Here is a 27069-nt window from a genome sequence, read left to right as displayed (position 1 = left end):
CTGACTTTGCTGTCTGAGATCCCAAACCAACCTTTTTTAATATTCCACTGGCTACAGAACATCAGATTGATGGAATTTCAGTTTACCCATTACCTACCATATAATTTGCTAAGGTTAAGTTTTTGAACCTGTATGTTTTGCAAAAGGAGCACATTAAATGAACAATGATATAAAAACAAGCTTCAGCTCTGTGGGAGAAACAACACACTTTTGAATTTTCCCCTATTTTCGTCTCTCCTATTGCATCTTGGTAATATTTTCTGAGAAAACAGCATCTACAACTAACGTTTCTTATCATCACGTGCCTATCTGTAAAAAGAGCATTTCTTTTCAAATCTGTTCTTTGTTCTTATCCTGTACTGAGATTTGTTCACCTTCTGACAGGCGGTGCTGGCAGAGGTCCATTATCTGCTACCCAGAGATTGCCGCACTGAACCGGTAAGAAAAGGCCCATCAGAATTTGATCGCCCCCTCAGCTGGGCAGAAATCTCAGACAGCAGCTCCCAGCCCTTGTTTTCACTAACATAGCAGGGGAATCTATTACTCCTGTATACAGCAGAACAGTTGAGGTGAAAAGGCTAAATTTTCATCTCACTTCTGACCTTCTGAGAAAAGAAAAACTTTCCAGTTTGTCACACACTTGTGGAAACCAGCAGATTTGTCAACTGAAGGCTGGGTAACTCAAAATGTTTATTTTAAAACATTTGCTACAGCAGATGTATGGGTGGTAAAGCGGTGTCACAAATTTAGGTCATTATTAACTGGATGCAAACAATTAAAGACAAAGATCAAGCCAGTTATTTGAATATTGTTTTTTATTATTTACTGTTGTTATTGTAATATTGTGTCTAATCTTGCATAAATTTGAATTTTACTAGCAGCTGTGTTTGATCATAAAAAATCCCAAACCAAAACAAAAAACCTGCTATACATCAAGGTCTTGTACAAGCTTAAAATACTTATCTGTCCAGGGAGAAAGAACTATAAAATATGTGACTCTGACCAAAGATAGCTTAGTCAATAAAGTACAAATTTATTGTTCATAAAGAATTTGACTTTACGTCTGTGAATTAAGCATCTGCTTACATATTGAAGGATACCTCTGTTTTCTTTTAGATTACTTTCATTTTGCTATACATATTTTAAAAACAATTTTGTCTATGTAAAGACCTTGATGATTTCCCTTTGCAATTTTTTATAAATGTGAACTGTAGAGGTTGTGCACTTTAAAAGCAAGAAAGTATCTTTGGAAAGAAAACCTTGGAAACACTGCCATCAATGTAACAGTGAGGACAGTGAAAATGGAAGTGAACCTGTAAAGGATGGCCATAAATTAAATTTCTTGAACAGGGTATTTTGATTCCCCATCTTTGTTAAATCTACTGCTTGCTGGGATACTCTGAGGGAGTTTCAGGACAGTAGCAAATATATACAGTTATGCTGGCCCTTTTTGTTAAACTCTGGCAATTCCTTCTCTGCACAGGACAAATCTAACTCTAAGTATTTCCTTGTGTTAGCTGTGTGCATTTTCTCCTCAAGGAGGACTGATGGTACTTAAGGTGTTTAACGAGTAATGACCTGGCTGAGATTTGCAGCGTTAGAGCATGTATTTTAGGTTGTTTGCTTCGGGGAGAAATTGAAGCATATTGTTTCATCATATTCCACAAGAGATGGGTTATCATTATCTCACAACGACCACATGCATCATGGAGTAATTATCTGTTCCTGGTCTAGTCGTTGCAATAGCATAATTCACCAAATTATTTCTTGCATTTTAAGAAAGCTGAAAATGAGCATGTTTGAGCAACAGACAAATCAGACTACATGGAGAGGCCTCCCCTCATGTTGCCTTAATTACCTTCTTTAAAGACATTAAGCTTTTTTTTTAGCAAGTAGATTGTCATGTCTTCTTACTCTTTTTAGCAACTTTCATACTTAGACTTGCTAACAGTTTGATTAAGGAGCACAGTAATTATGTCTACCGAAGACGGGATCATCCTGTTACACTCTCTGTTTGAAACCAAGCCCTAAAGAGGTGGGAATGGGGGAGGGGAAGTTGAATAAGACTCTTTAGAAAGGATGCTGTTATTGTCCTTACATCTATAGCAATTGCTTTGTCTGGCCTTACCTATTGGGTATGTTGTCGGGTGCTGTTGTCTGTGTATGTTATTTCTCTGAAGTGCTTACCAAATGCTTAAGGACTTTATTTCTTTTTCCACTTTGAAGAGTGTTCATCTTGCGCTGACACTAGGGAGGGGTGTCCGGTTGCACTCTGTTCAATCCACTTGAGCCTTTTAGAAAGTGAAAACTCTAGAACAGTTTCAGAAATTACTCCTAATGTAAGGATTATTTGCTATCAGAGTTTATTCTAGTATTCAAGTCCAGCTTTACTAATTGCATTGTTGCTTTTTGCAGAGGTAATTGTATAAAGAAATGATCCATCCAGAGTGCAACACCTTCCATGGTGAATGATTTGGCCTTTCAGATGGGATATACCAACATTTTCAGGGAAATGCAATTCTTTTTCTCTTTTTTTCTGAGCACAGCTTGTTCCCTTTATGATCACAAGATAACTTCAAGTATAAATCTTTTCCCTTTGCCTTTAGTTGAGAAAACTTGAGGAAAATAAAGCAAAGGTCTGCAGGTAGCTCATATTCTGTAAAGAGGTACAAATAAAAAGCAGCATCCTTGTTCCCTGGTTTAAAGACTGCCCTAGTTTATCTGGGCTCTTGTTTTTCAACAATTCCCTTGGCACCAACAATTAACTGCATGGGACAAAGGTGTGTATGTGTGGCTGTAGTCCCCGTGCTGCTTGGGGCTTGTGTGCCCATCACTGAAGCATATGTAGTCTTCTTTCAGTCATCTGTCTCTTGGGCTGCCTCTCTCTCTGTTGCCCCTCTGCCTCCATCTCTCTGTCCGTCTCTAACTTGTTCTCTTACTCTGTCTTTGTCATTCTCTGTTGCTCTGCCTCTTTCTCTGTTTTTTAATAGCACCTCAAAATATTTAATCAGGTTGGACATAGACATTTATATGTGAAGATGTTTTGATCTGGGAAATTGTATTTTTTGTTCCCTGTGAAGACTACATACATTCTGTATATGAACAGATAACTTGAACAGGTTCCCCTGATGCATCTGAGTTCAAAGGAGAGCTTGGGGACCTGAGGTAACTCTACATTTGCTCTGTGACTGTGGCACAGCTGAGATGTTGTCTCTGTTTTATGAGCTATGGAAACAATTGATTGTAGACTTGTGTGTGTGAGTGGTTCTTTTTTTAAGTGCTGAAGTAATTAGAAATCTGGAAGATTTGCTTTTAACTTTTTAGACTCAAATAAATAAGTTAACTCTCATTTCCAAAGTCCGTTTCAGTGTGAATTTTAGTTTTGTTCCCATGCTAGCTGATTGTAATCTGAATTGGGGAGATGTCGAATGTTCTTCATAAATGTCATTTATCTCTCTCTAGTGCTCTCTTTCTCTGTCTCCATTCTTCCCTTCATTTGCATTATGTAGTAGTGAAATGTCTGTAAACTAAGAGTCAATTACCTATGGGTTTGAATTTCAGATATGACAGACTTGCTCCAGTTCCCCGGTTTCCTAGAATGTGCCGAGGCAAGTAGTAGTTCCTGTCTTGTGGAAGAGTTGTGAGCTGTGAGTTGAAAGCGGTTAGTAGCATAAAGGAGGCAGAAATATTTCTGAGCAGCTTGTTGTTAACATCAGTTATTTTTCTAAGGACTCCTTATTAAGGAGCATGAGTTAATAGCCTTATGAATTATTATCATATCCAGAAAAAGTATAGACCTGAATTGTATCCAAACACTTTTAATATTGACCTATAAGATCATGTAGTATAATTTGCATAACAGCTTGAGCTGTGTGAAGTAGAGACCAAGGAGAAATAATATATATATTACTGAGAGAAAAAAATGTGTAAAGGGGTAAGGAAAAAAAGATACATTCACATTCTTCTTTAATGCTGGTTGCAACCATAAGTACAAGAGGAAATGGCCTCAAGTTGTGCCAGGGGAGATTTAGATTGGATATTAGGAAAAACTTCTTCACTGAAAGGGTTGTCAGACACTGGAACAGGCTGCCCAGGGAGGTGGTGGAGTCACCATTCCTGGAGGTATTTAAAAGACATGTGGATGAGGCACTTAGGGACATGGTTTAGTGGTGGACTTGGTAGTGTTACTTTTACGGTTGGACTTGATGATCTTAAAGGTCTTTTCCAACCTAAATGATTCTATGATTCTATATACACATTTTCCTCTAGATATACATCACCTTCCCTGCCATGCACAGCAGTCCTTCCTCTTTAACTGAGAAGACCACACATAAGTGAGCTCTCAAGAGTAGAGTTCATTGCACCACCATATTTGACAAATGTAGCTCTATCTTAATTTTAGAGATACTGTTATTGTAAGATACCTAATCATTAGAAAAATTTTTAATCTAATTTTTTTTTTTTTGGGGGGGTGACTATCTAGTCTGGCATCAGTCCATCAGAAATACAATTTTTTTTTACTTTTTAAGGGCTTGAATAAGATGGCTTATATTTATCATTGCAATTGCTTTAATGGTGTGTTTGATTTGGTGATCAGTACTTCTGAATATTAACTAATTATTAATTAAACTGGGTATGTCATGAATTATATTAGATTGTTTCTGATTCTAAATTAATTGAACTGAAAGAACTATGAAATGTGAATTCTGGATAATAGACTTTCTATATGAACATACAAAAGGCAAATAGCTATGCATCTATTCATTTATCTGAATAGCTATTCAGAGAGCCCTGTAGTGAAGGATGAACTCAACAGAAAACTATTTTTTTTTTGATTGAATATACACAAATATATATTCTAGAAGTAGTAGTCAAAATAACTGATTTTTTAAAAGAAAATAACTAGATTTGCTGCTGCTGCTTGTCTGCAAGTTCTGTTTAAATCGAAGAGCCAAAGAGGGTAAATAAAATGTATTTGAAATTTTCAGAAAGCTGGATTCTGTGACTGCTGTTTCACTAAGTAAAAACATCATTCTATCAAATAGACAATATCAAAAAGCACTAAAAAAATTACTTGGAAAAGGGACAGAAGAAATTAAACTAGTTGAAAGCAGTTTTGTGTCAATTCTGTTTGCAAGCAAGTTTTAGAAAGCAAGTCAATAAATAACACCTCACCATTAACTTGGGTCTATTAAGGGAAAACTGAACAAGATCAGATGTTGAGAATATTGAACTTTAGTCTTGATTTTAAGATATGATCCTAGACAGAGTTAAATGTCTAGTTGCCTGTTGCTAAGAAGCTAATATAAAATACAGGCTTATTAATTGAAGCACTGGAAAAGATGTGTTCACTTGATTGACTGCTGCCTGATCCAAAAGATTTGGAACACATAGAAATTGAATAATTATGGACAACTGATAGGAAAAAAAAAAAAGATTTCAAGGATTTTCTTGATGACGATGATCCCTGGAGCATTGATAGCACAGAGGGACTGATCGTTCTCAGTATTTCTGGTGAAACCAATAAGAATTCTTTTTTTTTTTTTTAAATAAGCAAAGTCTTAGATGAACCAAATATGCTAAAGGCCAGGATTAATAAAACTAATTACTATTTATTATTCTATATTTCTCTCTAATTATCTCCCTAAACAGTATTTGTGTATATGTCATCACTGTTAAAAATCTTACGCTTTAAGATATGTTTTCTTAGGGAATTATGCAACTAGTATATAAACTTTCATGTTATAAATCAAAATAATAACTTTTAATTACCTGAACTAAAAAAAGTCTACATATCTTCCAAAGTCTTTCCTATGATTTAGTTTTTAATTTCTGATATTTAACCAGCTTTAAATATTTTTATTATTTATTCGTCACTAATGCTTCCCATCTGACATTCTCTGAAGTCAGTGAAGTCCAGTGAGTTTTGTAGCTGTTGGATTCGGGTCTGCAAACACTATAGGACATACAGGGTAATACCTGGTGAAATTTGAAATCTAGTTTTAAGTTTCCAGTAAGTTTCAGAAAAAAACAGTGGAAAACCTTACATTTTATGTAATATTTATCCTAGTCCTGAAGTGGTAAAACATGTATATTAAAAAGGAATGGTAAGATGATTGGGTAATGTCTATACTTCTTTTTTTTTTCCTTGAGACTTCCCATACATACTTAGCATGCCTTCAAGGATAAGAATGGTTCATCCTAATACTTAGAAAAATGCACATATGTACATCAGGAGGCTAGCTTGGCTCAACAGAGAGCTCATGACCAAGCTCCAAAATATAAAGGACATATACTGGAGATTCAAATGAGGACAGGTTGCAAAAGGGGTGCTTAGAAACATTGCCTGGACCTTCAGGGATGGTGTCAAAAAAGCCAAAGCTCAGTTAGAATTGAAATGGCAAGGAATGTGGCAGGCAACAAGAAGGCCTCCTACTGCTACGTGTTAGGTAAAAGAATAAATGAAAATATGGGGCCATGATGAAATGGGTCAGTCAATTAGTCATGTGGAGGATGCAGATAAGGTAGAGACATTCAATGACTTCTTTGCCTCTATATTCACTATAAGGTCTCCCAAACTTCTGTGCCTAGACACTGAGTTCAAACAAAGGAACAACCGGCAGTGGAAGCTGATCAAGTCAGAGATCTCTATTACTTTTAAAATGGTGTACGGATTGAGGGAATTCCCAATGACCGCAAAAATGCAAATGTCGAACTCATGTTTCAAAAAGGAAAATTATTATAGAGGGAACTACAAGACAGTCAGCTTCATTTTTTGTCCATGAAAGAGTCTTCAGAATTACTTAAGGGAAGTTTAAAGTTCTTTGTAAGAAAAAGGTATGTATCTATGTGTATATTTTGTGTTAGCACAGTGTTAGTGCAGTTTCTTTGCATGTTTAAATAAGTCTTGATGTCTTGTATTTTAACACCCTAGTTTGAAATACTTGAGAATAGTGGACTTCTGATAGAAATAGCTTTGATAAAAACATTTGCTTTAAAAAGTCTTTTCGACCTGGAGATTTCCACACATGCCTCATCATAAAATGAATGTCAAGCTATTTGTAGAATATGCCATAAGTTATTTTTTTCTTTAATGTGTGTGAAAAATGTAATATCGGAGAAGAAAGTTGAGCAAGAATTACTTTCATTTTTGCCTGTGGGTAGAGAAGATATTTTAACAGAATCTGTGGAACCTGCTAATTTCATCACTTTGGAGCTGCTCACATTCTTGTGAAATAGGATCAAAGATCATATTAATTGTGAAATGTAGTGCATTGCATCCATTTAGAGCAGCTGATGTGTATTCCACACAACATAACAAACTATTGTTGTGTCTTGCCAGGAATTTGGAGATTAGAACAAGGAAGAAATAAAATGTAAATGTAGATACATTGGCTGCTAACTATATCTTCAGAAATGTCCTATAATGTTTCTGAACTTGCTCGTGTCAGCATTGTGTTCTATTCAAAAGAAATAATTAACCCAGAAGACATTCTTATGGATTGTGAGTCCTTTGGGGAAATAAGTGAGAAAGGGCAGGCTCATCCCTGAATGTGAGACTTGTGCTTGACTTCTAAGACTTCTGTGGTACTGTAAAAACATGTCTCACACTCCTTCAATCTGAGAGATGCCATTACTTATGATACCAGTTTTTGGATCACATCTAGAATACTGTTTCCAGTTCTGGGCCACCCAATACAGGGAAAATACTGATAGACTGAGGAAAGCTCCAGCTAAGTATGACGAGAGTGGATGTAAACTTCTGAATTCAAAGTTCCCTTAGATAGACTCCTCCTGGAACTGGTCCCCCACTTGTATGGACAGTTAGACTTTTCTCTCAAACTCAGGTACATTAATTTAGCCTGATAGCAGGTTTTACTTGAGAAACATGAGTGATCTGCAATAGAGTATAAGTTTCTTTGAATAGACCTTAGTTGTCAGGCATTAAAGATCATATTTACAGCAAAGTGATAACCAGTGTTAAAAGAAAAATAAAGAAGTAATCACTAATACAAAGATGATAACAATTTACAAGTTTTTAGTATGTCAAGTCCTTTCAGGTGTGATCTTCCTTCATATCAATTGAATGGTTGGCTGACCTATTTATTTTTTTTTATGTATAAATTAATAAATGGGTTGATATTGAGGCAAGACAAGAAGAATGACTCATGCTTTAAGAACAACACATGTAACTTGGGTGTTGCAGAGGAAAGGCCTCAGAGTAACTGTATATGCTGGTGAATAACATACCTCACAATAGTACTTCATTTTTTCCCTCTACAAACACTATTTTACTTTGTTGATGTTTTTTCCTTCTCTGAGAATTACTGTTTTTCACATCTCCCAGGTGACCAGGTTTTTTCACCCTCCTTTGATGTTTTTACCTTCAACTTAAATTAGTTGCAATAAATCAAGCTACACAATGTGACTACTAATGTTGGATGAGATGAGCAAGCCTCCACAGGGACTACAAAAAGGTGTTGTGGGGGTGTGCTTTAACAGATATGTTGACAGACTTTTTTTAATATCCATTTAGATGGCTGATATCTTCAAAACAGCTTACCTAACTGACATCTGCATATATTATGAAACTACTGTTTATTTGTTTCCCCACCATCCATCCATTCAATCAGATATTTAAACTTCTAATCAGAAAAATAGTCAGACTGCTTCTGGCATTTCCATACTGTGTGTAACAAGGAACAAAAAGCAAAAGGACAACTTCAATTGTAAAAACCTCGAGAAAGAATGTGCTTCTGAAATGATCAGATTTCAGAAATTAAATAGGACAGCTAGGTATATTTAACAGACTGATACTAGTGTTATAATGTAACATTGCAGTCACATGGAAGTCATTTCCAGAAATGAAAAAAATAAGTGAGTGGGAACAGGCCAGCACGGATTTACCAAGAATAAATCAAACCTGAACAACTTGATTGCTTTCTGTGAAGAGATGTTTAGGTCTGTGGACCAAGGGTGATCAGTGAATGCATGATAGCATCAATTATTTCAACGATATGCAAAAGTCAGTATTTTATCTGTCTCTATATGAATTTCTAAATCCATGTTCTTTACCTCTGTCCTCACCTACATCATAGTTACTCTTAAGATTTCTACTTTTCAAAGTTGTCATAGTACAAAAAAGCATGTGTATTTACACACATGAATATAAATTCACATGACAGTAAATAATGGGTGATTGTATTTTCTGTGCAGTTTATTGTGCTCTCTGTAATGTCAGTCATTATTCTATCTGACATGGGTAGCATTTTCAGATTGTTGTGTTTAAAATTAATGAGGTTTTTCTCAGTGAAGAAGCTAATAAAGAACATTTTTCCCTATGAATTTTGTGGATGAATTAGTACAAATCAACTTAATTTTCGGAGTTTGTTGATTTTCTTCTTTCTAGCAATGCATCCTAACATTTAGAGGTTGAAAGAGCTGCAGTGACTGGAATAATAAATTTCAATGAAAAAAGTTTTTTAGAAAAGTAAACAAAATGGTGTCATTTTTCAAGAAAGAAAAAGGAAGAGCTTAATGATATGCATCAGCTTTTCACTGTAGAAAAATAAGTTTAAAGTTACATAATTTTTTTTAACAGGAAAGAATTTAGGAGCTCAGTTATCCACATAATTGAATCTGATTTTGAAATCTGACAATGTTTGGTGGTTTGTTTTTTCTTTTCGTGAGAAGATTACTGGTATAGTGAGAGGTAATTTCAGTAGGTGGAGGACATAATCTTGCATGTCAGAACTGTGGTGCATTGTCCAATCAGATATATTTTTCTTGTCTTCATATGTGTGTGTTGGATAAAGAGGCATGTGTATGACAATTGCTGATTGCAGAGAATCACATACAACGTGAATTGACTGAGAAAACCTACAGATTCTGGAATAATGTGAGCTGAAACTTGGTATTCATCTTAAACTGTAAATTGTTTCACGTGCCGGTCTTGTTAAAAGGGTCATAATAGAAAAGGGGAAGAACTGGAGAAGAAAAGCCTTGAATACAAAAGGGTATGGACTATTGTAGTAACATTTTGAGATAAAAAGGGGAAAGATTCTTCAAATCCTGTCTCTAAATACCAATCTTGGAACTAAAATGCACCCTACTATCTCCTAGTGAGGTCTATGTATGTAGCAGATATGCTACAATATTGTAAATTTGTAAAATTTGATGCAATGACACTTATCAGTTTTATGCATTTTTCAGAGTTTATTTTTCCTAACCAAATTATTCTCTGAACAGATGATAATTGATTTACTCCACTATATTTACGCTTGGGAAAATCTATTATTTTCGATCTTTTGTTGTTTTAATCTGATGACCTTTTTAATGAATAATCTTTGTCACTGTCCCAGTTTCTTGATTTAAGTAAAGCATGGCTGTTTATTCCAGATTAATTTGTGGGTATTCTTTGGTATTTTGGGGAGATTAGGTTCAATTATATGCCAGTGTGTGGCACTGGTTTTGAGCATAGCATCTTCACTTTTAAAGAGTGCCTACAAAATTATTTCCAGGAAATAAAACAAGCTCAGTCTGACCATGCTGCAAAGTAGCCTGCTCTTAACTGCAAGCACTCAGCGAGCTCATTAGCTTGGATACAGTACTATGTTAGATACAGCTTGAGGCCTCTGGCTAGGAGCTGGCTTAGGGCAATAGTGTGCCCAACAAGTATGTCTTTATTTAACTACATAAATATTCTTATGCTTACAGTTTTTACAAAAATAGTTGGTTAAAGATAGTTCCAGTCTTGTAAAATATTTCATTCACTATACACATGTGTATGTGTATCTAGATACACTTGCAAGCATACATTTGACTGTTCTGATCTGCATGATAAGGTTTTGTTTTTAATGATTTATGCATTAATGTCACTGATCTGAAGTGAAAGGGTGAACTGTTTAGCCAATAGTATATTTGCATTTTAAATAATTATTTGCACATGTAGTGCCACAGTATAGACTGGAACACATGCTAGTTTTATGAAAAGGCAAGTAAATAATATGGTTTTTAACACACAGAAATTCCAGCAGAGATGTGTAGGATGACTAACACTTGGTCGAATGTTTTACACATGTCGGAACTTGGTCTTGCTAGTGATAAAGCAAGCTAAATTACTTCAGTTCTCATCTTCTTCTATCACCTTCCAAAGTGTCCAGAAATACTGACAAGTTATTTCACAGTTTATTGGGAAGGAACTGGAATAATTCATGCAAAAAGAATCATAGGATATGTTTCTAGAAGACACTGCAACAGCACAGTGCAGTACCTGTGAGGAAATGGTTGCTCGCAGATACGGCTTTTCATTTTGATGGCCTACACTAAGTAACCTTGAGCGCTCTAATCCTCTGAGCTGACTTTGTAATGAATTAACATCCAAAAAGGATTACATGGTTAACTCCCATCAGGTGTCTGACTGAATTTCTTTGCAAACTTGTAAACTTCAGAGAGAGCAACATTATAAAGGTCCTTTTATAATATTAGCTTCTTTTAGATCTTCCCCTAAATTACTTAAGGATCTTGAACCCTTACACTACGTAGAACCTAGATACCATCTTCTTTTTTCTCAACTTTTTTGTTCCTTAAAGCCTGCCATTCCTTTTTAAATGTCATCTTGTACAGCTGCCAGCTATACAAGCATAAGCGCAGAGTAACTCCTAGAACTGTTGTCTATTAAATTTACACTGAATTTAGATGACCCTGTCATTGAAACAACATTTGAGCTACTCTGTTCCTGTTTAGTTCTGCCAAACAGTGAATAGAGAATACTTTTCTGCTAGACATGCGGTAATTTACCTTTGTTGCTCTGCCTGTGTAATTATGCAAATATCACCTTTGGAAACTTATTACATGGATTATGGAAGAGAACACAGGTGATACAACGACCACACTTAAATATACAAAAGACAACGGTGGAAATGAGACTAGAATTGATGATGATAATGTTCCTACATACTTCTAATCTTCCTAGGAATACACCAAATAAGCAAAACATAACAAAATCAGCTGGAAGCATCTTCTGCTTTTATTATAAGCATCATCATTCCCTCCCACCTTACTTTTTCCATCTTTTAGTATTCTTTAGCCATTATGAGTTCAAATTATGAACAGTTTGAAAGAGGGGGCTGTCTTCTCCAGATTGGAAAATCTTTGTGTTTAGGATCTCCTAAAGCTTCTTAATAAGAAGTATAATTTAATATATAGCATTAAAAATTTCAGCTCCAGTACATTAATTAATCTGTTAGAGACATTAGAATACTTAGGAGTACTGCTCTCATCTCATACAGTAGCAGAGAAACAGTTTCTAGATCAATATTAAGCTACTCAAATAACACTTTCAAATTTGCAAAACAGTTAGTGTCGATAAGAATTTGTCCTCTTGCACAACAGGATGCAGCAAGCTGTATTACACTTCCAATGAAGTTATGATCTCACCTGCAACACTGGTGTAAACCTTTAGTGATTGCAGTAATTAACAAAAGACAATGTAGAGGACACCACTACCTAAAATGTAGACTGCTAGAGGACTAAGAAGAAATTTAGATAACTGTTTAGTTCTAGAAATAGAAGTTTATTGGCTCTGCTCTGTATATGTAAGAATCATGGAATCGTAATTTGGTTTGGAAGGGTTGTCCAGAGTAAACTTTTGCTCTGAACAGGTCTATTTAGATCAGGTTTCTCAGGGTTGTGTCTACTGCCTCTCCTCCTATTGCTGTGCACCCCCAAGAACAGTCTGGCTCTGCCTTCATTGTATCCTCCAGTCACGTAGATGTAGACGGAAGTGAGCCCTCTTATTGCCTGAGCCTTTTCTTCAGGATGAAAAGGCAGAACTCTCTCAACATTTCTTCACAGGTCATGTTCTCCGGTCCTCAGCCATCCCAAGATGCACTTGTTCCAGTATGCCAACATTATACTTGTACTGGAGAGCCCCAAACTGGATGCTGTACTCCAGATGCACTTGCCTGGACCGGCTGGCTACGCTCTTGCCAATACAACCCAGGATGCTTTTGGGCTTCTTTGCTGCAAGGGCACACTGCTGCTTTGTGTTCAGCTTGTCTTCTGCTACGATCTCCAGATCCTTTTCTGCAGAGCTGCTTTCTACACAGTCAGATGCCAGCCTTTGAGTCTGGCAGTGCAGCAAATTTTCTATCCACTTCATTGCTTATCCAGCCTGTAGCTCATGGATGTGGTGATAAGAAGACTATTCAGAAGCCATGCTAAAATCAAGTTATAAAACATCCACTGCCCTCCCCTTGCTCACAGCACCAGTCACTTCATCACAGAAGACAATGAAGTTGATCAGGCATGACTTGCCCATGATAAACCCTTGCTGGCTGCTCTCAATCACCTTGTCGTTCATATGTTAAAAAAGGTCTTAGAAGAAGATTTTCTCCATAGCCTTCCCAGAGACTGCTCTTCTTGAAGATGGGTGTAGCCTTTGCGTCTTTCCAGTCAACAAGAACCTCCCCAATTGCTGTCACCTTTCAAAGACAGTAGAGGGTGGACTTGCAATGACATCGGCTCCTTCAGCACCCTTGGATGTATCCCATCTGGTACCTGGGACTTGTGCATGTCCAAGTGGGTTAAGTGATACTGAACTCTTTTCTTCCACTACACTCCCCTTACCTTTCCTTTTGCTACTGATGCACATACATTTCATTTTTCTTTTCTCATTTTCTCCTGGTAATTTCAGTTCCAGCTGACCTTTGGTTTTCTTGACTCTGTTCCTAACTGTGCAGGCAATGTCTTTGTACTGCTGCTTCCACCTTATGTCCCACCCACTTTTCTCCATCTGCGCTCAGACAGGAGCTCTATGTTCACCCTTCTGCCATGCTTGCTTGCCTTCCTGCACGCTGGAAAGGACCATTCCTCTGCTCTGAGGAGACTGTCCTAGAAAATCAGCCAGCTCTCCTGCACCCCTTTGCCCCCTGAGGCAGTTTCCCATGGGATGCTGCCAAGCAGGTTCCTGAAGAGGCTAAAGCTTGCTTTTCTGAAGTCCAGGATTATAATTCTGCTGTCAGTCTTGCTCACTTCCCTTAAACTCCACAGTATCAGGGTCACTGGAGATCATGTTCTACGGATATTGTGACTGGAAATACCCATAATAAGATTAGCTGTTGCTGAGAGCTATAGCTGCGAAAGTATTGCAGATAATGTAAATTAGTTTACTAGAGAAATATTTCTTATAAAAATATTGAGAAAGATGATGTCCAGATGCAACAAGAAGGAAAGCTGTAATGGTTATCCCAGTATACATATTATGTCAGTTTAACATATAATGTTAATTTTACTCCCCTGAAATTGCATGAGCAAGCCAAATAACTAGAAAGTGGGTTTAATTAATGGCAAAATCGTCTCTGCATCCAGATATGAGAAAGCAAGTAATACTCAGGTTAAATTATTTTAAGGTTAAATTATTTTAAGGGAGACAGTTCACAGACTAAGATGAGTAAGGATGTTACAAAGATACTGTCTTTCCCATGCTAGAAGAATAATTTTAGTTCTGAGTTTTAGAAATGAGTGTCTAGAATGGTATAGGATAGTTGACCCTGGTTTGGACTATGGGGATGAAATACCCTATTTTTTAAAAATGTTCCTATGATTGTTGACTTGGTTTTCTCCTCCCACCCCCCATTTTCTAGCATACAATAGAAATTATTAGTTCTTCCTGGTTTTATCCACTCTTTCTGTTGTGGAGTATATTAATGCATTTATCAGTATTACTATTTTTTAAAAATGTACATTCAAAACACCTTCCTCACATTGTTGTGTGGTTTGTGCTATTTTCCTCATGTGTCCCTATGCTTACCTTACCAATTTTATTCAATTTGTAGTTCCTGATTTGCATTTATTAACATTGTTATCCTTTCTGCCATTCATTGTAAGCTTTTAATTTGGCTGCACTTTTAATCCAGTGTGATTTTTTTTTCTAATCCAGTGTGATCTCTTCTTTGCATATCTTGTAAAAAAATCTTAAGAGATTTCTATGTATCAGAACATTTATTTCTTTTTTCAGATGATGCTTGCTAAATTTGTGAAAGCACTAGTTCTTAAAGCATCATGTCTGTGCATTTCAGCAGGAGCCCTTTTTTTTGTTTTTTGACTGAGTTTAAATCATGATCACTTGTTTCTGAAATCTCACAAATTATCCTAAGAGAGGGAGTTTCTCCAAACCCTGTGAAAATAAAGAAGACAGATTTCAGTGTTTTACATCTTGCTGAATATCAGATGTGAGAGATTCACTGTGAATGTTTCAGCTATGAAAAAGTTCAGTCAGAGCTCGCGTCATTTTACATGCTAGAAAACTAACCATGAGACATAAATCTATAGAAACCCACAGTTCTGGTCCTGCCACTCCCAGATTCACTTGTCAGTGCTGTGATGAATTCCTATTCTTAGTAAAGAAAGGTCTGAGATGTAGAAAGCTACATCCAATGAAAGGAAAGTTTGAAATGAGAGGATCTGTCTGTGTCAAAGAGTTCTTAGAATTTTGTTCCAGAACTAACATTAACATTGATTAACAAGAGTTGACGAAACACTATTGATCATACTGAAGTGACTCATGACAGCATATGCACTTTTTACACGTTACAGGTAAATGATAAAGCACAGTGTATTTTCTGACTTCCATCCTGCCCTGTAGCTGCAAAGGACACCAGCAATTCTGAATTGCTCTAACCTTATAACAGCACTGCAAGGTAAAATGGCATATGTGGTGAGGGAATCAGCTGGCCAAAGAGCTGATACCTACAGAGTTGATGAGATAGGTCAAGTCAAGTTTAAATTGACTCTAAACGTTACAGCAAACTGAAGTTTTCTTCCCTGACATATTTCAGATGCTGACTGCTCAGGCCTGAAGTTTTGTTTCAAGCACAGATGTGGGCTGACTATTACTGTCTGTAGGAGGCCTGTCTTTAGGAAGAGTATTAGTATGTCTTCAATGTGTACTGGTTATCCTTTGGATAAATTGCCAGAATTGCTTTCAAACCACTAGTTGAGGCCTAAATTCTTTCCGAATTTTCCAACGAACATTCACGTTTATAAGCAAACTAAATTATTTCTCATATATATTTTTCCCAAATTTTTTCCCCACACTTTCATTCTCAAACTGTGATAAAATGTGCAGTTTGTCAATATAATATATATGGAATTTTATGTGTCAGTTTATGTGATTTATACTAATGAAGGTTATTAAAAGTTCCGAAGGTAGGGAAGAGATAATGTATGTTCAAATGTGTCTTGCCTATCCAGGTCTTCCTGCAGGGTGGCTCTCCCTTCCAAAGTGTCTACTTCCTCACTCCATTTGGTATCATTGGCAAACTTCGTCAGGGTACACTTGATCCCATCATGCAGATCACTTATGAAGATATTAAATGTTGTTGGGCCCAATATTGATCCCTGGGGGACCCCACTTGTGACAGGCTGCCAGTTTGAAAAGGAGCTGTTTACCACCACCTTCTGGGTGAGGCCTGTCAGGCAGTTCCCCAGCCACCACACAGACCACACTTGTCTAGACTGTAATGCCTCAGTTTCTCTAGGCAGAGGCTGTGAGAAGCTGCATCAAAAGCCTTGGAGAAAACTGAAGGACTTCGGGCAGGGTCTGAAGTGGCAATGCTCATGCCAGTGCAACAGCTGGGGAATAAGCCAGGCCAACCAGAACAGTGACGAATGTTCTTTAACTGCCTCCCAAGATGAGAACCGGAAGACCAGCCACCCCAAGTGTATGTATACCAATGCATGCAGCTTGGGGAACAAACAAGAGGAACTGGAGCTCCACGCCCAGTCAGAAAGTTATGATATCATATGAATAACTGAAATATGGTGGGACAACTCACATGACAAGAGGATCACGATGGATGGCTACAGGCTGTTTCGTAAAGACAGGCAGGGAAGAAGAGGAGGAGGAGACGCGCTTTATGTTAAGGAGCCACTTGAATGTATAGAATTCCACTATGGTGATTGTGGAAGCCCTATTGAATGCCTCTGGGTCAAAATCAGAGGGGTCTTCTCCAAGGGGGATCTTACAGTAGGCATCTGCTACCGACCTTCAAACCAAGATGATAAGGGCAACGAAGCAATATTTGGGTCACTTAAGCAAGCTTCGGGTCAACAGAACCTGGTTCTTATGGGTGACTTCAACTATCCAGACATATGTTGGAAGAACAATACAGTAGCTCACATGTCATCCATTAAGTTCCTGGAATGTGTAGAGGACTGCTTCCTCATTCAAATGTTAGATGTGCCAACCAGGAATGAGGTACTGCTGGACTTGCTACTCACAAACAAAGAAAACCTGCTTTGTAATATCTCGGTCAGTGATAGCCTTGGCTGCAGTGATCACAATATTGTGGACTTTGGGATCCTGCTGAGCACGCTGAAGGTTAGTACTAAGACAAAGGTTTTTAGTACGAGGACAAAGGTTTTTATTACTAAGAAAGTATGGTCTTGCTCTCATAATACCTTTAATCGTGGACAAAATTGAGGACAAGAAAACTTTAAAAGACTAAATAGGGATTTCTTGTCCCAAGTGAGATGAAAGAATGAAAAATGTTATAAGGATCTAGAATACTTATGATTTTTCCTTGAGCATAACACATCCTCTGGAAATCTATATGGTTGCAGTAACTTACTCAGTATTGTTTTTCATGGGTAGAAAGCCAGAGGAGAAGGTGAATTGCTTAATGAAGTAAAGGAAGATTCCTTTTCTAGTCTTAAAGCTGTGCATCTCATGCAAGCTGAACTGGAGTATCATTTTGAATAGCTAGTGAGTATATGTCTTTCCCTCCTTTGTGTAGATAGTGTGGAGAAAGTGATAGACCTCTGGGTGAGCAGATTTGGCTGACCCATTAGTATAGAGATGAAGAATGAAGGATATGTATCTTTGTACTGTACTACACACATCATCCAGTTGCTTTGATTTTATTGCTGTAGACATAAAGACTCAGATCCATACTTTTCACTAGGTTCTTTTAATGCCTTTATGGATCTTGAGCAGAAAAGTCAGTTCTGCATCTGCAAGCATATTGCCTATCATTCTGAACGATAATTTGAAGTGAGGAAAAAAATAGAAGGCTCAGTCATTGATTGTGATTGTGAGGGCTCACAATCATTTGGTGATTTAAGTAATAGTAATAAGTAATACCCATGTATTACGAAATCTAAAGAAATAGAAAAAGTGGAGAAATATGTACTTCATTTTCTGTCTTAGAAAATGCTCAATGATAGTTACAGCAAGGTGCAGGCCATAACTTCAAATCTAAAAATCATTGCCTGAAGAAGAGAAAATCTGCCCCACGTCTCTGATTTCAAGCTGCCTGCTGCACTGGTAGTAACATGGAACCATATAACTTTTGTGTTCAACTTTGACAAGTATCAAGAAGTAATGCATATCATGGAGTTTATAGTGTAGTGACAGTTTTATGAAACTAAGTGGTAACCTCGGATTTTATGCATCAGCAGGACATTGACTGATTCATTTTGCATGCCTCTGAAAAGAAATTTGCTCTATTTTTTTTTTATACGTATGTCACCAATGGTTGTGTAGGACTGCAGCAAAAAACATGAGATATTTTTACTTCCCCACCTTATTTTCCATAATTTCAGAGACTTTAAAAGGGTGAAATAAACCCTTGACCGTTCTGCTACCTCAGCTAGCTTTTATGTTAACTTCCAGTCTTATAAATTGTGGCAATTGTGTGGCTAGATATCACCACCACAGAATGAAGGAAAATTACAACAGTGTCTACTGATGAACTTTCCTAAATGATATGCAAGTGTGCAAATGCCTCAGGCTAGTTTCTTGCACAGCACATTAGTAGTGCTCTAAATGATATTGAAAGGGGATTGTTTTTGCATTATTTGCACTCTGTGCAAACAAAATATTTGAGAAAAGGCAAAACATATTTCTGTGTCTTGCCATAATTCATAGATTATAATTATATTAAGTATAAAAAATATTTTGAGGGTGACTTTTCTCATGTTGCTAATGATGGTAATTTTTGTGTTCTTCAGGGAAAAAATCTCTAATAGCCTGGGATTTTTTGTTTGGTTGGGGTTTTTTTAGATCTATTAGACATGACTTCTGACTTTTTTCCAACCAGTTGCTGAACAGGTTCGACAGCAGTAGATTATTTGGTACTGGGAACCCCTGATGTTACTATGAGGTCTTTGTGCTATAGGACTTACGAAATAGATCTAAGGTTGTTTATTACCTGATGAAGGTGTCAGGTACCTATGTCTTGCAACTGTGGAGGGGCAACTGATTAGTAGATCTCAAAATATCTGTATACTAGCTCACATAATGTATCTATAGACCATAAGTGGGACTATTTTTTACATTATCTTTAGGATCTTGTGCATCTCTAGACCACTTTAATGGGAAAAAAACTTAAAACTCCAGAAACACTACTAAATGCTCTTTCTTCTCACCTTTCTAGAGTTATGTAAAAAACCTGAGAGATAACAGGATGGAAAAAAAAAGATAGTGTCTTTTCTCTTGAATTTTGCATCAATATAATGGCAATTTGGTTTTGATTTACAAGAAAAATACAGAAACAGTGTTTTAATTGCATGAACAAGTGGTGTACAGCTACACACCATGTAAATGGTGTACAACATATACTTTTCTAGATTTATAATTGTCATTTTCAGAGGGCTTTTGATTATTAAATGGTGTACTTTTTATTTTGTTTGCTTTCTTCCTCTCCTAGTTTATAATTTGGGTTATTAATTCTACTCTCTGTGTAGTTCTCTTAATTAATTAACACTGAAATTTGTAGCAACTGGGAGAACTTCTGTTCATGTCTAGGCAAATATTTTCCTTAGTGTGTTAGGCTGCTGCTCTTGCCTTCTGAGGCTTTCTTCCTTGACAATTACCAATAATCCTTCCTGAGTAACTCTTCTTTTTTCTTAAATATAATGTAGGCTAAAAACCCATAAATGCTACTCTGCATAGCTGGTCTGCTGCCACAAATGATAGTTGGATAAAATTCCAGCTGTTTCTACTTAGGGCCTTGAAAAATTAGAAAATAAAGCACAAAAATGGTATAAAATGTCGGGTCTCTTCTGGCTCCTTTGGACCAAATCTGATAGCTCTGATAGATTCTAAGAAACCCTCATTCTCTAGAATTCTTTACAAGATATATGCTGTTATGACATCTCTTCCATAGGGATCTAAAGCAAAAATATGTATCACTTGACCATCTGAATACAATGGACAGAGAACTATCTGGCACCTGGTATTTGAAAGAATAGACAAATTAACATCATCTTGAAATCACATGAGCATGTGAGATTGTGCTGATCACTGTCAAAGATGCCATTGCACTATTTCTACACGAAACATGAGAAAAAGAAGTACAAATATCAAAACACTGCAAAAAATAATATTTAAAAATGTGTAATAGGACATGTGGAGGAAAAGCATGTGTTTAAAGTAATTCTCTTTATGGGGGGTTGGGTGCTTTACTGTTCATGGTCCAGAGTATTCCTGTGACAGTGGTTGTAATGCCATTATTTCAAAGAAATTACTATAACTTACTATCTTCTTTTAACACTGTGGTAACGGAGAATATGTAGATTGTATCCTTTTTTCATAAAAGGTCTTCTGTTCAGAGTGCATTCCAGAAAAATAAGAAATGTGGTTTCAGTCACCTCCTCTGCTGAACAGACTCAAACACCCAGTTCTTACTTTCCAAGACCAGTTGGAAAGCAAGAAGCTAAGCAATCAGCGTGCATCCCACTGTCCCTACTGATAGTATGAGACTGGGTAGAAAGACTTCTGTAAAGGCATGAGAGACACTCTAGTTCAGCTCTTGGAGTATTCAGTACGGAGAGAGAGTCTTGGTTCCAGTTCAGAGCCAAAAGGTAGGAGCTGACAGGTTTGGTGTCATGGGTTTTAGCTTGGAGGTATTAGAGCTATTTGCTTTTTGAGCTTCAGGTTCTACTAACGTCTCTGGTGGTGGTGGTGAATGTGCCTGATCCTGCATATATTTTTAACTGTTGCAGAAACGACTGAGCTCTGTGCTATGGAGAGTAAAAGACCTCACTCTTATGCAGCTGCTGCTCACTTTGATGTCTGACCTCTGCTAGGATTTAGGTGGAGAGAATTTACAAGAGCCCAGCATGCCATAAACCAACTGACTTAGATATTTGTCTTATGGATGGAAAATCATTGTCTTATGGATGAAAAATCGTTCTCTGGATTTCCAAGTGGAACTATGCTTATACTGGTATTGGATTCTGCTATAACAATGCAGAAAGAAACAGTTGATCTTCGTTTTGTATTGTCAAGTTGATTAAGAAATGCAAACCTTGACTCTGTGTTTTTAGGTATTAATATGTTTGCTAGCACGTTAGGAACAATATGCTACAAATTTAACCTAGGTAGTAGAACTACAGCTGTTAATGTTATTAATAAATAGTATCGAGTTCTTAATCATAATTTTAAATGTAGGTCATTTTTCATTGCAGTAAAGAACACTGCCAGTTTTCCCATGGCAGGCTATTCTGAAGTGACAATTTTGTTATCAGTCATGTTTCCAAATATTGAAGACAATTGCAACTGTTCAAAAAATATGCTAGAGAAACTACCTCAGGCAATATTTCATGTTTAACATTTTAAAGTCATTAGAACAGTGGAAACTTTTTATGTATCTTAATACATATATGCTTCTGTTAAAAAGACAGACAGATGTAATTGATCTTGAAATCTTGTCTGTTGTTAATATTAAAATGGAGGTATGCACTGGACAATGCTGTTATGTCTGATATTTCAGAACGCTGAACTGACAGCAGTTGTCAGGAAAGACTGAACAGCTGTCACAGGATGCACACAATGCCTGCTAGCAGGCTAACCTGGAAGTCCAGTTCAGCAATGTACCTAAAGCATGTGCTGAACTTTAAATGTCACTGAAATTAATAGGCTTTAAAGATGAGTTTAACCTGGAGCAAATAGTTAATTACTATACTGAATCATTATCTATGTACATGTTACTTCATTGAATGAAAAAATTAGCTGGGAAGACTGATTCTGTAAGTATTCCTGTAAACTCAAACCCCAAACTGTTCTGGGTGGCAAATAGGGTGGATATAAATGACACTTACTCCTGTTTTTCTCCTTCCTGTTGACTGTAGCTAATGATAATGAAAGTTTGAAAACAAGCATGATTACAAAAATTTGAGGGTGACAACAGTGACAGTGGTGCTATGATTTCTGAAACAGGAATTTGTAGTCCAGCTTTTCCATTCTGTTTATTTTTAGGTAACAGGAAAAAATTCTTTAAAATTTGAAGGAAAGCATTTCCAGTTGATGTCAATCCAGTCTGACTGCACATAAGAGAATCTATGCGGCAAGCATATCAATGCTATCTGCTGTTGCTGATTTAACTCAGTAGCCCTTGTTATTAAGTGCTACAACCTTAGTATTTTTTCCTATACGCTTCCCAGAACAAACATTTCTTTGTGTATTGTTCAGGTTTTTGTTTTGCTAAACAAATGCTCAGCAATTTTTCATCTAAAATAAATAAAATTTCATGTGCAGGTTTTCAGTCATACTAAGGACTAACTTATTTTTAGAAAAATCTTTTGGAATTCCAGAGCAGATATTTGTGTTTACTAAGATACACACTGCTCCAGAAGTATTGAAGATGCCAGTCACATAGAAAGCATTGCGTATGTTGTATCATCTAAGAATATCTCAATTTAAAAATGGAAAGAATGATTTCAAACAACTAACCTGAGGACATGGTAAATGAAGTTTCAAAGAATTAAATACCTCCAAGCAATTTCATTATAGTAATTCTCATTAATGTTATTGCATTAATTCTAATACTAAGAAATACATATTGTCAAGTGTCAGGAGATGGCTGTTTACATTCTATTTGTTATAAACATTAAAACACAGGAAGTTATATGGTTGTTCTTGTTTCATCAGTCTTAAAGGTGGTTATTTTCTCATTCTCTCTTGTTTTGTTGTATATTTCTGTTGCTAGTGATTAATCTTCAAATCATCTCAGTCATTTCTTTGCTGAAAACCTAATTCTACTTATATATAAATACAATTTCAGATTATATCATTGATATTTGAATCTTCGTGCATTCATTAAGCCTGCACACTGTTTAAACAATGTGATTTGAATATTAATAAAAGAATCTTTCAGGGTTCAGTATCTGCTTGTACATATATTTTGGGCGTGTTTGTTCATGATATGCTTTATATGTCAGAAGTCAAAATTGTCATGTTATTGGTATTCTTATGTAAGTGATTAATTTTCAAAAAGAGCAAGTGAATCAATGGGAAATCCACAGTTATAAAGGCAGAACTGGAAAACCATCACTATGGTGATGGGGATGAGTAGTCATATGTCTGATTTTCACATTATCTGGTACTAGCATGGATTCTAATGTAGGTAGCTATAGTGAGCAAGTATTTGATAGTAACAACCTTCCACTTAATTGAATGGTTCCTCCACTGGAGGTAGAGAAAGAGACAATCCTGCTGCTGGCCAGCCTTGTCAAATGTGACTGAGAATGTAGGGCAAAATGCTGATGAATAGAGACTACTTATTTTTGCAGACTGAGAACAAGCTGGGGAAGGAATTAATGTAGCAAATGCTTTTAAAGCGTCATAAAAACACCCTACAGGTAGCTAGAATTAAGTCAGTCTTTACTGGTAGATCTTCATTTGTCACCTCACCCCTGCTGAAACCTTTCAAATTCAAACTTTTTTGATAAACATCAGTTTTCTGTGCTGTGACTAGGGTGAGCTTTATCTGGTAATTATTTTATGAGATTCCTACTAACAGAAAAAATAATGATCAAAATTAGTTTAATCAGCCCATGCTTCATGTACATTCAAAACTTGAAATGCATAGTCAGGTTTTGGCATTAGATGCAAAGTTGGGACTCTTGAAAATAAATTCTAACCTGCGTGAACTGTAAGATCCTCTGTGGTTGCAAAAGTAACAGTGCAATTTTGGTTCTTATTTAGTATAACGTTTGGTAATACTGGAGAAACACTGAAAGTTAAGAAGACACTCAGGCCAGGATAATTGGCCTATCATGCATTCTTACTTTGGCATTCAGCCTTACCTAATATGCCAGTGTAACAGGGCATGACGTGCTGTCAAGATGATTTGACATTTGGGAAATTTCAAAGACAGTATCTTACTGCATAAGATTTTTTATTTATTAATACACTTCCAAGGAATTGTTTAAATATGCTCACTAACCTGTTTGCGTAGCCCATTGGCATTAGTGAGCACAGCAGCATCGCAATGTTTGTTTCCAGCGGCTCGGAGCTGACAGCATGCAGGGAACTACTGGGAGCAAATAGCACAGGATCTGTGACTGATTTCACTTTACTTCCTCGACTCCATATTTTCAGTTTGCATAAAAATGACTCATAGCCTTGATCTTGGTTAGATCATCTGACTGTTACAAAAATATGAATACTAATTGTGGAGAACATTTTTTAATTTGAAACTTGCGTTTTTTCAAACTTTGGTAAAGAACTGGGAGACAGCTCCAATGTCTTCCTCAAGATAAATCACTGAATACTTAATTTGAAAGGACGAATACTTTTCTTTGCTGCTGAATGCCCTTCCTGCAAGATTAAATGACAGTGGGAAATACAGGTAAACCTATTCTTCTGTCCCTGGACAGACAGAACTAAAAAAATCCCACCAATCTTCTTTAATAGTATATAATTATAGATCATGATGGAAGGGTAGTGCAAGTTCCCATATTATTATCCAAACTCAAATGTATTATACAGTTCCCAGAATTTGTGGTGAAGCAATCTGTATGTTACCATTGAACGAGGAATTACTATAAATAGGGAATTGTAGGAATATAGCTATATCTAATCTCAGGCCTTCCAAATCTATTGATGCATGAGTAGGGTTGCCATATATTGATTGAGGATTGTTGACACGGAAGTCACGGACAACAACATGACGACCAATTTGATCAGGTTGATGCCAACTTTATTGCACAGATAGCTCAGTTAATATACATTCTGTTATCGCATTACACGCGCCGTCGGCCTTATGATTGGTTTTCAGCAAGCAAGCACGCGACTCTAACCATTCTATCATTGGTTAAAGCTAGCTGTCCATGCGAACGTGGCTCCCGCCTAAATCCTGGCTGAAGTTCTGCCTTTATCATGCTTTCCTCCCTTTTCTCACACAGCATTCATGCTGCCCGAAAGTAACCTTTCAGCCCGTATCATTGTCCGCTCATAACCTTTGAGTACAGAGGCCTACATACAAGTTAAGTACAGATTTTCAGTGCTTGGAGTGTTCACAGGATGTCCATTTCTTACCAGAAAATCTCCCACAGAGGATCTCCTAGATGATCATAATGTGCTGTTTATCATGTGTGAAGGAGTCCGATGCTTTCTTGAAACATCAGATCTACTCTGTATCCACATTGACTGTATAGCATAGATCATGACCATTACATCCAGCATTTTCCGAGAATGTCAGACATACCATTGATGTCCTACAACTACAGTGTGTGTATGTCAGGTGTTTCTGGATGAATGGCAGCCACTGGTGAAAAGTTTGGTGCTATTAGCTATGTAATAAGTATCATATAGGTAACTTGCACATCTGGAAATCCAAGGTAAATATATCAGTTCCTCAAAATTTGCACAGAAAGATTTCCAGATAGAAAACAAGCACAAGTGAGGTAAAGCAATGCTGTGCAAGTGAAGAAAAAGCTAGTCAGACTGTGTGTTACAAATAGGAACAGGCTTACTTTCTTCACCAGGAGAGCCAACCAGTTAAGGATGTTCTATCAATTAAAGATTTTTTTTTAAGTATAAAGACATAAGAAGTAAATGATAAATGTATGTAGGGAGATTAATACTGTATTTAAAGGGAAAGACAATCCCTCCTTCCCCTTTTACTCTTCATGCCTTTTACTCTTAACAATAAATGATCATGTATAAGAGATCGTTGGAAAGCTAGAAAGAGCAATTTGCTTGCTGAATAGATGTCATATTTACACTTTGGTTGGCAAAACACTGGAGGTGTTCAAGGAACATGTGGACGCGGCATTATGGGACATGGTTTAATGGGCATGGTGGTGTTAGTTGATGGTTGGACTTGATGATCTTACAGGTCTTTTCCAACTTTAGTGATTCTGTGATTCTGTGAATAGGAAATCACATTTGCCTATGAATGGGACTACAGAGTAAATTTGCTCTTTTTTACAAATGTCTTATAAATAGTCAGCGAATTCAGACAAAAAGGAAAGAGTGGCTGTAACCATTCTTCTGTAATAGTTCTGTGGATGCAATATGGGAACAGAGGTCTTTGGGGGATGCTACCTTGTTACATCCCACTAACACTGGAGTTGTCTTCACTAGAAGTTAGGTGGAGCTGCAATAGCTTAAAGAACACCTACAGCAAATCCTCCATGCCACTGTGGCTGGATACAGATGTATACCATGTTTTTTAAAATTGTCTCTTACCTAGGATAATCAAATAGTCACAGTTCTTGACTTGTATCAAAAGGAAAAGTGGAAGGTATTTAGGTAACTTTTTCTCAGATAAAGCTTGCAAACTGAGGGACATCCTTTTGTGCAGGAGGCAGGAAGGCTCTAAATCACATGGCATTTATGATTTTAGAATCGCATTAATGCATTGCATACGAATAAAAGGTTATTTGTGTTGTATTTATGTGTTGTATTATATTTTTTGTGCATCTTTAGCTATTTGTTTTGATATTGCCATTAATCTGTCTTTTCAGAAGTTTCTTACAACATTTACCATCCCTTAGCTGGTTCAGTCACAATTTATGAACAAACAAAAGACCATAAGAGAGCACGACAACTTGTTTTGTGATCCTGCGGGATTTGTAATAGGAACTTCTTTCTTCTAGCTTTCTTACAGGATCTGAAAGTTCTTTGAATCCTATGTTGCCTGGAAAGATGCTCATTTTTTTGGATATCTGACTATAAGGTCTCTGGAACAGCAGCCAGGTAGCATCGAAATACATGAAATTATGTACATATGGTTACAACAGGCAGACACAATTAGCTTGATGTTGTTTCAGTAG

At 36.7% G+C, this 27069-nt stretch overlaps 1 long non-coding RNA gene across 1 annotated transcript in view; it reads left to right on the top strand.

Annotated features, from left to right (window-relative positions):
* The first annotated feature begins 400 nt into the window (after positions 1 to 400).
* Positions 401 to 27069, top strand: part of LOC132316969 (uncharacterized) — a 177102-nt gene continuing 150433 nt past the window's right edge. Inside the window, exon 1 of the long non-coding RNA XR_009483967.1 lies at positions 401 to 438. This is a non-coding gene — a long non-coding RNA (uncharacterized LOC132316969). The remainder of the gene's footprint in view (positions 439 to 27069) is intronic.

The sequence above is a fragment of the Gavia stellata genome, chromosome 4 (genome assembly GCF_030936135.1).
Source record: "Gavia stellata isolate bGavSte3 chromosome 4, bGavSte3.hap2, whole genome shotgun sequence".
NCBI lineage: Eukaryota > Metazoa > Chordata > Aves > Gaviiformes > Gaviidae > Gavia > Gavia stellata.
Note: the sequence above shows the minus strand (reverse complement) of the source record. Positions and strands in the feature narration are given on the sequence as shown.